The sequence below is a fragment of the Chiloscyllium punctatum genome, chromosome 10, assembly GCF_047496795.1.
Source record: "Chiloscyllium punctatum isolate Juve2018m chromosome 10, sChiPun1.3, whole genome shotgun sequence".
Classification (NCBI taxonomy): Eukaryota; Metazoa; Chordata; class Chondrichthyes; order Orectolobiformes; family Hemiscylliidae; genus Chiloscyllium; species Chiloscyllium punctatum.
The window spans coordinates 63560496-63572915 of record NC_092748.1 but is presented as its reverse complement, the minus strand read 5'-3'; the positions used below and the strand labels follow the sequence as shown (position 1 = coordinate 63572915).

General features: G+C 42.3%; 1 protein-coding gene across 2 annotated transcripts in view; it reads right to left on the bottom strand.

Moving 5' to 3' along the window:
• The window catches only part of galnt13 (polypeptide N-acetylgalactosaminyltransferase 13), a 433026-nt gene that overhangs the window by 164905 nt on the left and 255701 nt on the right, over positions 1-12420 (bottom strand). The window lies entirely within an intron of this gene.

The following is a 12420-nucleotide window of genomic DNA, read 5'->3' as shown; positions in this document are numbered from 1 at the left end:
CTTGGATATGCAGGTGAGTTTGGCAGTTTCCATGACCCTTTTTATCTTCATGAAAATGATGCAACATATGTACAAATTCCTCTTGCCTAAATAAAACACGGTCTGTGTATCCCAGTGGCACATACAGTGAAACATTTATAATACTGAAGATTATGTTTTAAATGATTTTTAACAAAACAATACTTTTCTGAGGCTTTCTAGCACAGGCTGGTTGAGTATGATTATCATGCTGTGCATTGTGAAGGGTCAATGAGGTGTGTTGTTTGATATGGTCGGCCAGTCATTGGAATGTCCTACCATGTCTTAACTGGGAAAAATGAGCTGATAATGATACCCCACTTTTTCAAAATCATCACAAAATATATTAAAATTCAATGATACCACAAAGATGATCACTCATTCTCATGAGCCTCAACAGGTCCCTTCAGCTTCCCACACATCTTCAAACATTTTCAATTAACTTGTCCCACTTTATTGCAATGTAAACACTGAGGTAACTTAAGATTGATGGAAACACTATGCGTTTATGAAAAAGATGTTGCTTTCTGGATCAGCTCATAAAATTTAAGTATTTAGATGTCTGCTTGTGATGCCAGGGAGCATACAAGGTAATGAGCCCAGTGCCTCAAATGGGATTAGAAAATTTAGGAGCTTGTTCTTGACCAGCATAGACCTGATGGGCCAAAGGGCCCTTCTCTGTGCTTTGAACTCAATGACTCAATCGCCACCCATTCCTGCTGCCAGTCTAGCAGTTGCAACCTTCTGGTCTTCAACATGAAGTCATGTATTACAAAAGGCAGTAAGGTTTTACATTGTTCCAAGAGAATAATTTCTCTGGGAGATTCAAACATAGTATTTACTCCTAATACCTGCATCCACCTCTCAAAATTATTTTGCTTTACCCTTTCAAATGCGATATACGTTTGCCCAGGCTGTTTCCTGAATTTCAAAGCTTTCTGTTATGCTTCAGGAACTAAATTATACATATCAGAATGGCATTTTTAAAAAAAAGTCATAATCATTAGAAACGTCATTTGAGAGTGATGCATTAACTCTATGTCCTATATCTTTCAACTTGCTTTGCATCAGCAATGTCCAGTTTTCCTTTGGTTGATTTCTTTGTCTCTCTATTTTCTTAAATGGCAGAAGAATGTGTTGCTTTCCTCATACCTCATTCTGTTGGTATGTGAAGTCCCTTTCTCATTGCATTATTTGAAGCTGGCATTCTCTATCACTCTCTCCTTTTCTCCCTCTTGAAATTCTTGTTATTTTTCTTTCTCTTCTCTGAAATTCATGTTCAATTTTTCTCATCTCGATCTCCTGCTTTCTAAATTCCCTTTCTAGCTCAAGCTGTCTCAATTCTTTTTCATATTCAAGCTGCATGAGCTGTAATTGAATCCTTGCTAACTCAAGTGACTCGCCATTCTGTAAACCTAATCCCTCCTGTATTTCCACCATTCCCACATGCTTGGCCAATATTTCAATTAATTCTGCTTCTTAGCTCTGGCAGGCAATTCCATTTCAAATTTATTTGCCAATTCCAGCAGGCTAGGTTTTTGTTACAATCTGCAAATCCATCAGGAATACCTGTTGCAACTGCATGATGATTTTAGCTATTTGTTTCTAATGATCTCTTATTTTAATATGAAAAATCTGGCATATGTTCTTTTACCCAAACCATCTACACTAACTCTACACCCAATCTTACTTTATCATTAAAAAAGTTTAACAGCAAATCTAAAACTTTTGTAATGACTTAAATGGGAAAAAGTGCACCAATAATTCTGCCCTATTGTTCTGCAAACTGTTAGAAAATCTATACATGTACAAAACCGCAATGAGACCATCAAAATGAACAATGTGTCTGACTGAGTGTTACTCAAGGTGGAGGTAATTCACATCACATTTTTTCAGTAACTATTTATTGTAACAAGAGCAGGAAAAATTTCTCATCCACCAAGATGCATTCAGACTTACTCACTTGAAACACTAAAATAAATAAACAATCACATTTAACACAGACAAAAGATAAACGGTTCAACAAATAAAACTTGGGTGGAAAACAAATATAGACATTTCTTGATGTCAAATCTCCAGATCACAAGGTGGAAAGTTATTTTCTCACAGTCCTTTTATCAATGATGACACACTTATCTGTATCGCTCTGTATTGATTCTGCACATGAAATGTCAAAATGGTGGTGAATATTTGCAAGTTGCTATAAATCCATTTTCTACATACACTTCTGACATTGCTAGATTGTTTACTTATGTACCAGTCAAAGAAGCTGTTGACATTTGCACTGAGTCAACATACGATGACAATCTACATGCAGTATTGGCACTTGGAGTTGTGTTCATCAAGTTCTATTTCAATGATATCACGTATGTCCAAATAGACATGGGACCCCTTCTACACCCAATTCTTGGTAATATCTTTATTGGTCACCATGCGAAGCACCATGAGTCTTCAGTGGAATGGTTACTAACCTTCTACCCTTTTCACTTCTAATGTGTTGGGATATAACTGTAATATTTAAATTTGTAGCACCAAAGATTTTTTTTTACAGATAATAAACTTCATCCTGCTCTCAAATGTATCACAGAAATGAAGCATTCAAGCAAGCTCCCTTTCCTCGATGTCTTAGTTCAGAAATCTGCCAGTTGGATCTTATTAAAATACACTGAAAGCCAACATTCAATGGTCAATATACATGTTGTGATTCCCATGTGCTACAAGATCAATCTTACTGACAACTTAGTGATTAGAGCCTGCTTATCATGTAACCTTGTTGTTAATATGACTTGACAGGGTACATTAAAATTATCCTGTGTAATATTGGCTACTTTGATTAAATCATTCACTGTACATCACAAAAACTAATTAAAAGGACATTGTCCACCACTTTTGGCCCTGAGTGGTACCCAGTCTTCTTCAGGTGATCCTTGACGGGGAAAGTGTCTCAAAAATGAGAACAACTGAAGCTGACTGCTTCACAAGTCACCATGCCGTAAATCCATGAGTGGTTTTCTCCCACTAACAGGATGCTGCCATCAAGCCCAGAAGACTGCCTGCCACACAAATAATTAATGTAATATACAAATTGTAGCCATGGTGAAACAGAAGCATGGAACAGAGGAGGAACAGATATGCCAGTAAGCCCCTGAGCAGCAAGAAACTTCAGTAGCTGCCAAACAGCCTCCCATGAAGATGTCACAACTCAGGATGCATGACAAGTACAGGAGGCCCATTCTGTATCATCATTAATACTGTTTCCTCCAGATGAGTGAGGTGCAGTGTCACCACAGACTATGGATGTTCTGGGACATGGTCCACAGAAAGTGTCAAGTGGGAGCTGCAACATGAAGGAGTGGCTGTCATGGTGATAGCTTTGCTGATCTTTTATGTAAATTGCTGCTTCTCAAGATGTACTGGAGACCTGGGTGGGACCATACCACCCTCAACCCATTAATGTATCACAGCTGTTACCAATGTAATTTGTGCCAGATCACGCCCATTGATTTATTTCTATATGGTGAGGCCAGTACGGCAACTGAGGCAGAAGGCTTTACTAAGATAACTGGCTTCCCTAAGTTTAGGGAACTGTACACATGTTGCACTCTAAGTGACATTTCATAATGCAGCTGACTTCTTCAACAGAAATGGATCTCAATCCAAGGATTCCAATATACAAGTCATCTGTAATCATCAGCGTTATAACTTAAGAGGTCTGCCCTTTAAATCTTGGAAGCTGACATGACGCTTATACCTTTTAGAGCTTTCAGGTTTCTGTTTGTTTCGAGGGGCAGACACCTTAAAAGAATAGTGACTAGGAGACAAGGGTCATCCTCTGCTACCATAGCTGACAGCACCATAATGTAACACCCTGATTGAGGTCTTGTGTAAAAACAGTGAAGCTTTATCGTCGACCAGAGTCACTGTGAAGAAGGTAGAAGGCCAGCTGAAGAATCCTATGCATGGATTAGCAGTACACCTATAGCAGTGTGTGCTGAGTAATTCTAACTTGCTGGATTATGCAAAACTGGAACAGGCATAGAGAGGACATGAAGGACTCTGAAGATCTGGGAGAATGGAAGTAGTCTTCTGAGGAGGAACAGGTGACTCTGAGCAAGAGGAACCTCACCTTAAGCATGATAGAGCAATGCAGCATCGGATGAAACAAATTAGATGAAATTTAATTGACATCAGTTCCAATAGATGTGAGCTGGAAAGACTGGAGTCTGTTGACTGTAAATTTGTTGCTGCTTAAAAGGCAGTCTGTTCTAAGATGTGATGATGCAAAAGACAGGTAACCTGTGTAGTTTGGTTCTTAAAATTATAATACATTTACAAACGTGCATTTCCATTTACAATAAAGTCTCAATAATGCCTCCGAGGTACCTTCAGAAGTATTTCTTTTTGGTGCCACTACATGTACTGTGAAGGGTAACTCCTGGCTGGCAGTACTTGGCCTGGTACACAGCTGAGCTGAGCATTAACAATGATGCTGGTTCCAGAAATCCCAGGCAGTCCCACTAATAATGAATACAACGCTGGTGAGACAGCAGATAGCACAAGCAGGACACCATAGAGGTGGGTGCATAGATAATGAGGTGAGTTGCTGAGAACAGCATGAGATAACTCACTGGCAGAAAGCCTCCATGAAACTCACCAAAATTGACATCCAGGCAATTTCTGGTATATTTCAGCCCATTGACACAAATTATAAAAACTGAGGCCCCTGCACAGATAGCAGCCAATAAAAATCAGTCAGCATCCACCCTCAGAATTGTTGATGGGTTCTTGAATTAGCACTGTGGCTATGATTTACTTTTTATGAAAACGTACACTCTTTACAAAATGAACTGCAGTCAATAATTACATTTACTGAAAGTAACTGTGTTCAACATAGAGCTATGTTTGATTGAAATGACATAATGGTGCACACATTGACATAATAGACCCATATGTTGTCTGCAATGTGCAACCAAACCTTAACCCTAAAAATAAAAATGAAATTAACATGATAAATCACCAGTGTTCAGAAACACAGATGGTTGCATTATTTTGGTCAAAACATGCAAGTTAATGAGTTTGTGCAGATACCAATTATGGGAAAATTCAAATTTTACCATGATTTTTGTATCAAATTATAATGACTTATTAAACATCTATTTACTCAAACAGAAAGCTCCCATAATTAAAATGTAACTAAAAGAAAACTGAAATAATAACAACAAAGCCAAATAAGGAAATAAAATATAATTGTTAGAGCTAGAAGCAGCAAGTGTTTCTTATTTTAAAACTCTAGCATCATATAATTAACAACAGCTTGGATTTCTCTTGGGTAATTTAAGCATAATTTCACAGAAATCAGCATAAAACAACATAACACATGACTTCAAATACAAATTATCTCCAGAACAATTTGTTCTCTTCCACCTTTTGGATTAGTTTTAAAAAGATTGTACTAGGTGCAAATCATTCCTAAAAACATTGGCCAAGCCCCACGATGAGTGAGACACCAATTCTACTCATTGCACTCATTTGCAGGCCTTAGCGATGCATCAAAAGTCATGCTGCATCTTTAGACAAAAGGGGATGAATCGTATATTTTTGTCTAAGTTTCATTGAGTGTTTAATGGAGGTATTTCTGCTGTGAGACACAGCAAGTTTCCTCAATATATCTGACCAAATTTGCCTGATTAATGACCTACATGCTCATGTTTGATTCTGGTCCTAAATTAATACACACCATTCCCAGAATGACTTGTCACTCAACAGTTATCCGCTGAAAGATATGCTCCTCCTCTACCCATACCATCTTTAAAAAGTCACTGCCTCTGGACAACTACTGATTTCAGAAGCTTGCCCAGCTCAGTCAAGGACAGAATCTGATCATATGGAGAAGGGCAACATGACGCAACAATTCTCTGACAGACAACTGGAAGTTCTGATCAAGGGGTGGTGCAGAGGAGGGCAGTCTTCTTCCTAGAGGAATGAATGAAGAGACCACACCACTAGCCCCTAGCAGCCTGAATTAAGGTCACCACCTGAGTCAGTGCTATATTCATAGTTTGGAGCAATGATCAGCAGTCTGTGCCAATAAAAATGGCCAATATAACTGCCACCTTACACCCACTCTATTTCTGCTTCTGTATCCTCCTCCCTTACAAGGCTCATGCTCTGCCCACCGTACTACTGTCTGTAACATCTTCCCTCACTTGTTCTCACCTCCCAAACAACCAACCCGGTGTGGCCTCAGTGCTGCCTCACTATCTCAAAACACTCACCACTTCTCACTCCACCTCCCCATGCTGCACCAGCACTAACAGTTGTGCCACACACATTCACCTCTGAATTCTTCCTTTTATTTCATTCCAGGAGAAACTCATAACAGGGAGGAAACAGCCCAAATGGGTGGAGGAGTGCCTGACCCCTGAGAGAATCCAGGCCCTCAGAGTAAACCAGAACCATTCCTTTGGGGAAGTTGAGACATTCATGACTCATGAAACAAGTAAATATCACTCTTCATTGCACACACCTCTCACATTAACCCCAAGGTCAATGTTATACATTGCAGGCCTAATTGCCTTTTCTCTTCTCTAAATACAGCCAACATGTCTACTACCATCGTAGTGAAACAGCCTTTTCTTCCAAAAGCCACCTCCTTGACCTCTGAGGACATCAGAAATGAGGTTGCCTACTGCACCCACAACCAGCTTAAATACAACCACCTCACTGGGAATGTTAGAGTGTGTGGGAAATCAATCTGGTGAGCTGGATCAAGAAGAAAAACCCAAGGCCTCTGGCAGTCAGCGGGCTGCTGAAGACCAGGTAAAAGCAATGACTGCAGATGCTGGAAACCAGTTTCTGGATTAGAGTGGTGCTGGAAAAGCACAGTAGTTCAGGCAGCATCCGAGGAGCAGGAAAATCGATGTTTTGGGCAAAAGCCATTCATCAGGAATACAGGCAGAGTGCCTGAAGGGTGGAGAGATAAATGAGAGGAGGGTGAGGGTGAGGAGAAAGTAGCATAGAGTACAATAGATAGTGGGGGTGGGGATGAAGGTGATAGTCAGGGAGGAGGGTGGGGGAAGGTAGCAAAGAGTACAATGGGTGAATGGGGGTGGGATGAAGCTGATAGGTCAGAGAGGAGGGTGGAGTGGATAGGTGAAAAGAAAGATAGGCAGGTAGGACAAGTCATGGGGACAGTGCTGAGCTGGAAGTTTGGAACTGGGGTGAGGTGGGGGAAGGGGAAATGAGGAAACTGTTGAAGCCCACATTGATGCCCTGAGGTTGAAGTGTTCCGAGGCGGAAGATGAGGCATTCTTCCTCCAGGAGTCGGGTGGTGAGGGAGCGGTGGTGAAGGAGGCCCAGGATCTCCATGTCCTCGGCTGAATGGGAGGGGGAGTTGAAATGTTGGGCCTCAGGGCGGTGTGGTTGATTGGTGCGGGTGTCCCAGAGATGTTCCCTAAAGCGCTCTGCTAGGAGGCGTCCAGTCTCCCCAATGTAGAGGAGACCGCATCGGGAGCAACGGATACAATAAATGATATTGGTGGATGTGCAAGTAAAACTTTGATGGATGTGGAAGGCTCCTTTAGGGCCTTGGATGGACGTGAGGGAAGAGGTGTGGGCACAGGTTTTGCAATTTCTGCGGTGGCAGGGGAAAGTGCCAGGACGGGAGGGTGGGTTGTAGGGGGGGGCGTGGACCTGACCAGGAGGGAACGGTCTTTGCGGAAGGTGGGGAGGGAAATATATCCCTGGTGGTGAGATCCGTTTGGAGGTGGCGGAAATGTCGGCGGATGATTTAGTTTAAGCGAAGATTGGTAGGGTGGAAGGTGAGCACCGGGGGGTTCTGTCCTTGTTACGGTTGGAGGGGTGGGGTCTGAGGGCAGTGGTGCAGGATGTGGATGAGATGCTTTGGAGGGCATCTTTAACCACGTGGGAAGGGAAATTGCGGTCTCTAAAGAAGGAGGCCATCTGGTGTGTTCTGTGGTGGAACTGGTCATCCTGGGACCAAATATGGCGGAAGTGGAGAAATTGGGAATACGGGATGGCATTTTTGCAGGAGGTGGGATGGGAAGAAGTAGGAGTCGGTGGGTTTGTAAAAAATGTCGGTGTTAAGTCAGTCGTCATCAATGGAGATGGAGAGGTCCAGGAAGGGGAGGGAGGTGTCAGAGATGGTCCAGGTAAATTTAAGGTCAGGGTGGAATGTGTTGGTGAAGTTGATGAATTGTTCAACCTCCACGCGGGAGCATGAGGTGGCGCCAATGCAGTCATCAATGAAGTGGAGGAAGAGGTGGGAGTGGTGCCGGTGTAATTAGGGAAGATGGACTGTTCTGGAGACCAGGCCCAGAAAGGAGCAAACTCAGTATTGTCAGCAACCAGGGACTTCATCCACACCTACAGGGAGGAACAGGAGCAACATATAGATATATAGGACACATTGGCCCTTGTTGCCCAGAAACAACAGCAGTGCAGCAAATTTTGTGACCATCTGGATGCCACCATGCAAAGCGTGATGGCTGAAGAAGATCCAAGTCCAGCTCATTCAGTCTGGAGAGACAACACACCTTCACTCCAACTCCCAGCCACTGGAGGTGTGACAATGGGAGTGAGACAGGGAACCTGATACGCACTCCATGTGCCCCATGCTCTCAACTGCTCACTTATGCCACAAGACACCAGCTGGAGGAGGAACCACACACAGTCCCTCAGATCCTACGGAATGAGAAAGATACAAAGACCAGTAAAGGGTCACAAAACAGCTTATAACAGAAAATTAGGGCCAGTCCGTTCAGGAGAGATGTTAGGAACTACACACACAAAGGGTGGGAGATGTTTGGAACACTCTTCCACAAATGGCAATGGATAGAGGATCACATGTTAAATTTCCTTGCTCAGATTTAAAATTTTGCTAAGCAAAGGTATTGAGAAATATGGGTCACAGATCAGCAATGAACACACTGAATAGTGAAACAGGGTCAAGGGACTGAATGGCCTATTCCTAGTTTTATGTTCCCATGTCTCCACTCAGAACACTCCAAGGGTGGTCAGGCTCAGCAACTTCTCCTGCCTGCTCCACTCTGGCCTCAGAGGTTAAAGCTGAAGTGGGTCAATTTGCATCACTAAAGGGATTGTGAAAGGAAACTTGCCAAGGACAGCAAAATCAAATAAAGAAATTTTATAGGTATATAAAGGGAAAACAAGTGGTCAGGAGCAATGTTAGCCCACTAAAAACTGAAAGTGAGGATACTGTCAATGACGATGGGGAAATGGCAGACATGTTGAATAATATTCCACCTCAGTATTTACAGTAGAGGACAAGGATAGCTTGCTGAAAGTCAAAAGGAAATTAATAGTGGATCAGGAACAGGGACTGAAAAAGACATCGTAATGGGGAAATTAATGGAATTAGAGAGTGACAAATCTCCAGGACCTGATAGTTTCCATCCAAAAGTGTAACAGGAATTAGGAAAGGACATTGTAGCTGTCCTCATTTTAATCTTTCAGAGTTCTCTAGATACAGGAGTCATACTATGGGATTGAAAAATTGCACGTCACTCTTTATTTTAAAGGGTGGAAGTGGATAACCAGGGAATGACAGACCAGTTGGCCTAACATCTGCAGTGGAGGAAATGTTGGGAGCTTATAATCAAGGATGAGATAACATAAAACTTTGAGAATTTTCAGTTAATCAGGGAGAGATTGTATGAAGTCATGGCAAGTAGGTCATGCCTGACAAACCTCATTGAATGTTTGAAGAGGTGACTATGGCATTATGCAGGGAATGTCTAGGGATGTTTTGAATATGGACTGCCAGAAGGCATTGGATAAAGTACCACATAAGAAACTGTTAATGAACATAGAAGCCATGGAATTGAGGGCAAATTAATGACATGACTGGGAAATTGGTCGAGTGGCAGCTGACAGAAAATAGGAAGAATGGGCATTTGGTAGGAATGTGACCAGTGGTAGCCCAGGTCCTCAATTGTTTACATTCTTTATTAACTATTTGGATAATGGCATAGAAAGTCATATATCAAATTTGCTGATGACACAAAGTTAGACAGCACTTTAGATAGTGTAGATGATAGGATAAAAATATAAAGGCAGATCGATAGACGAAGTGAATGGGCAAAAATATGGCTGAATTCGATGGTTAGGTTATCCATTTTAAACTGGAAAAGGATATAGTATTTTCCGGATGGAATGAAGTTAAATATAGTGGATATCTAAAGAGATTTTGGGTGGAGAAGCAAAGATCTTTAAAACGTTACAAACAGGTGCAGAAAATAATCAAGAAAGCTAATGGAATTCAAGGCTTAACATCAAGTGGACTGAAAGGATGCAGAAGTTATGCTGTAAGTGTACAAAAGAGTCAATAAAGTGTGAAGCTGGGAGAAGCACAGCAAGTAAAGCAGCATGAGAGGAGCAGGACTGAAGAAAGGTTCCGCTCGGAAACATTGACTTCCCTGTCCTCTGATACTGCTTGACCTGCTGTGCTTTCTCCAGCTCCACATTTATTTGACTCTGAATTTCCAGCATCTTCAATCCTCACCATCTGCAAGTATACAAAATCCAAGTTAGACCCCATGTGGAGTATCATGAGCTGATCTGGGCACCAGACCTTAGGAAGGATACGCTGGCATTGGAGGAAGCACAACATTGCTTTACAAGAATGATACCTGGATTCCAGGGGTTAAGTTAGGAGGAGCAATTACACAAATTATGACTATTTTCTCAAGAATTTAGGAAGTGAAGGAGTGATCTGATCCAAGTCTTTAAGATATTAAGAGGAAAAGAAAGGATAGATAAAAGATTAATAATTTCCATTGGTTGGAAATTCTAAAACTGGAGGGCATTGTCGGAAAATTAGGGCAAGTCTGTTCAGGAGAGATGTTAGGAATTACACACACAAAGGATGTTTGGAACACTCTTCCACAAATGGCAGTGGATAGAGGATCACATGTTAAATTTACCTTGCTCAGATTTAAAATTTTGCTAAGCAAAGGTATTGAGAAATATGGGTCACAGATCAGCAATGAACACACTGAGTGGAACAGGGTCAAGGGGCTGAATGGCCTATTCCTAGTTCTATGTTCCCATGTCTCCACTCAGAACACTCCAAGGGTGGTCAGGCTCAGCAACTTCTCCTGCCTGCTCCACTCTGGCCTCAGAGGTTAAAGCTGAAGAGGGTCAATTTGCATCAGTAATAGGGTTTCCGGCATTCTGGGCTGTCCAGCTACAAAAGCCCCAAGGACCACACCTCCAAAGCCAACAGGTTCCACTGATGAGCATGCTCTCTCCATCAGCTGTGGAACGACCCCACCTATGGCACTAAAACACAATGGTGGAAGGGAGCGGGGGAGCAAAGACAAAGAAGGCAATTTACTGGCCATATTGGACGCAAAGTTGACAATGCACAGCATGTGATATTACACTTTCTTAGAAATGTCATTGATTTCACTTACATGTCTTTGATTATACATCTCTTTGCGTGGCTCAAAATATACTTTTTACAGCATGAAGCATGACTTCATGACCACGGATGATGTACAATTGATAGACATATGCTGCATCATATGGAAGGAAGAGGGGCAAGGCATTTACAGAGCTGCCAATACGTTTGGTCCTCCTCATACAAAGTCTCTCTTCTTTCATGGCCCCTATATCCAAAAGCGGAGGAATGTGGTCATAACGATCTTCTTCTTCATTATGCAGTTTCAACCACTAGCACAATTTTTTTTAGATTAGATTACTTACAGTGTGGAAACAGGCCCTTCAGCCCAACAAGTCCACACCGACCCTCCGAAGAGCAACCCACCTAGACCCATTCCTCTACATTTACCCCTTCACCGAACAATTTAGCATTGGCAATTTAGCATGGCCAATTCACCTAACCTGCACATTTTTGGACTGTGGGAGGAAACCGGAACACCTGGAGGAGACCCACACAGGCACTGGGCGAATGTGCAAACTCCACATAGACAGTTGCCTGAAGCGGGAATTGAACCTGGGTCTCTGGCACTGTGAGGAATCAGTGCTAACCACTGAGCCACCATGCCGCCAGTGGAAGGTGACAGTAAGCATACCTCACTTAGTGGCTTACAACCACTATCTCAACATGTCAGTGTGCTTCCAACTATCCAAATCCCCTTCCTGCTGGCCTCCCATAGGCTTTGCACCTCTCCAGTTTCCTTCCCAACCTGTCTACATGAGCCTGCACTACCCACTTTTCCCTCCCCCTCCCTGGCATACCAGGTGATCATGGTGGTCATTCACTACCACTACCCTCAAAGTCAAGATGCTCCTGATTATGGATGAAACCAGCTACCACATGACCCTTTTCCAAAAATCTTCATTCTTTACTATCTCACCCTTTTGCTTATACTGTTGCCTCCCATTCAAAACTGTCAT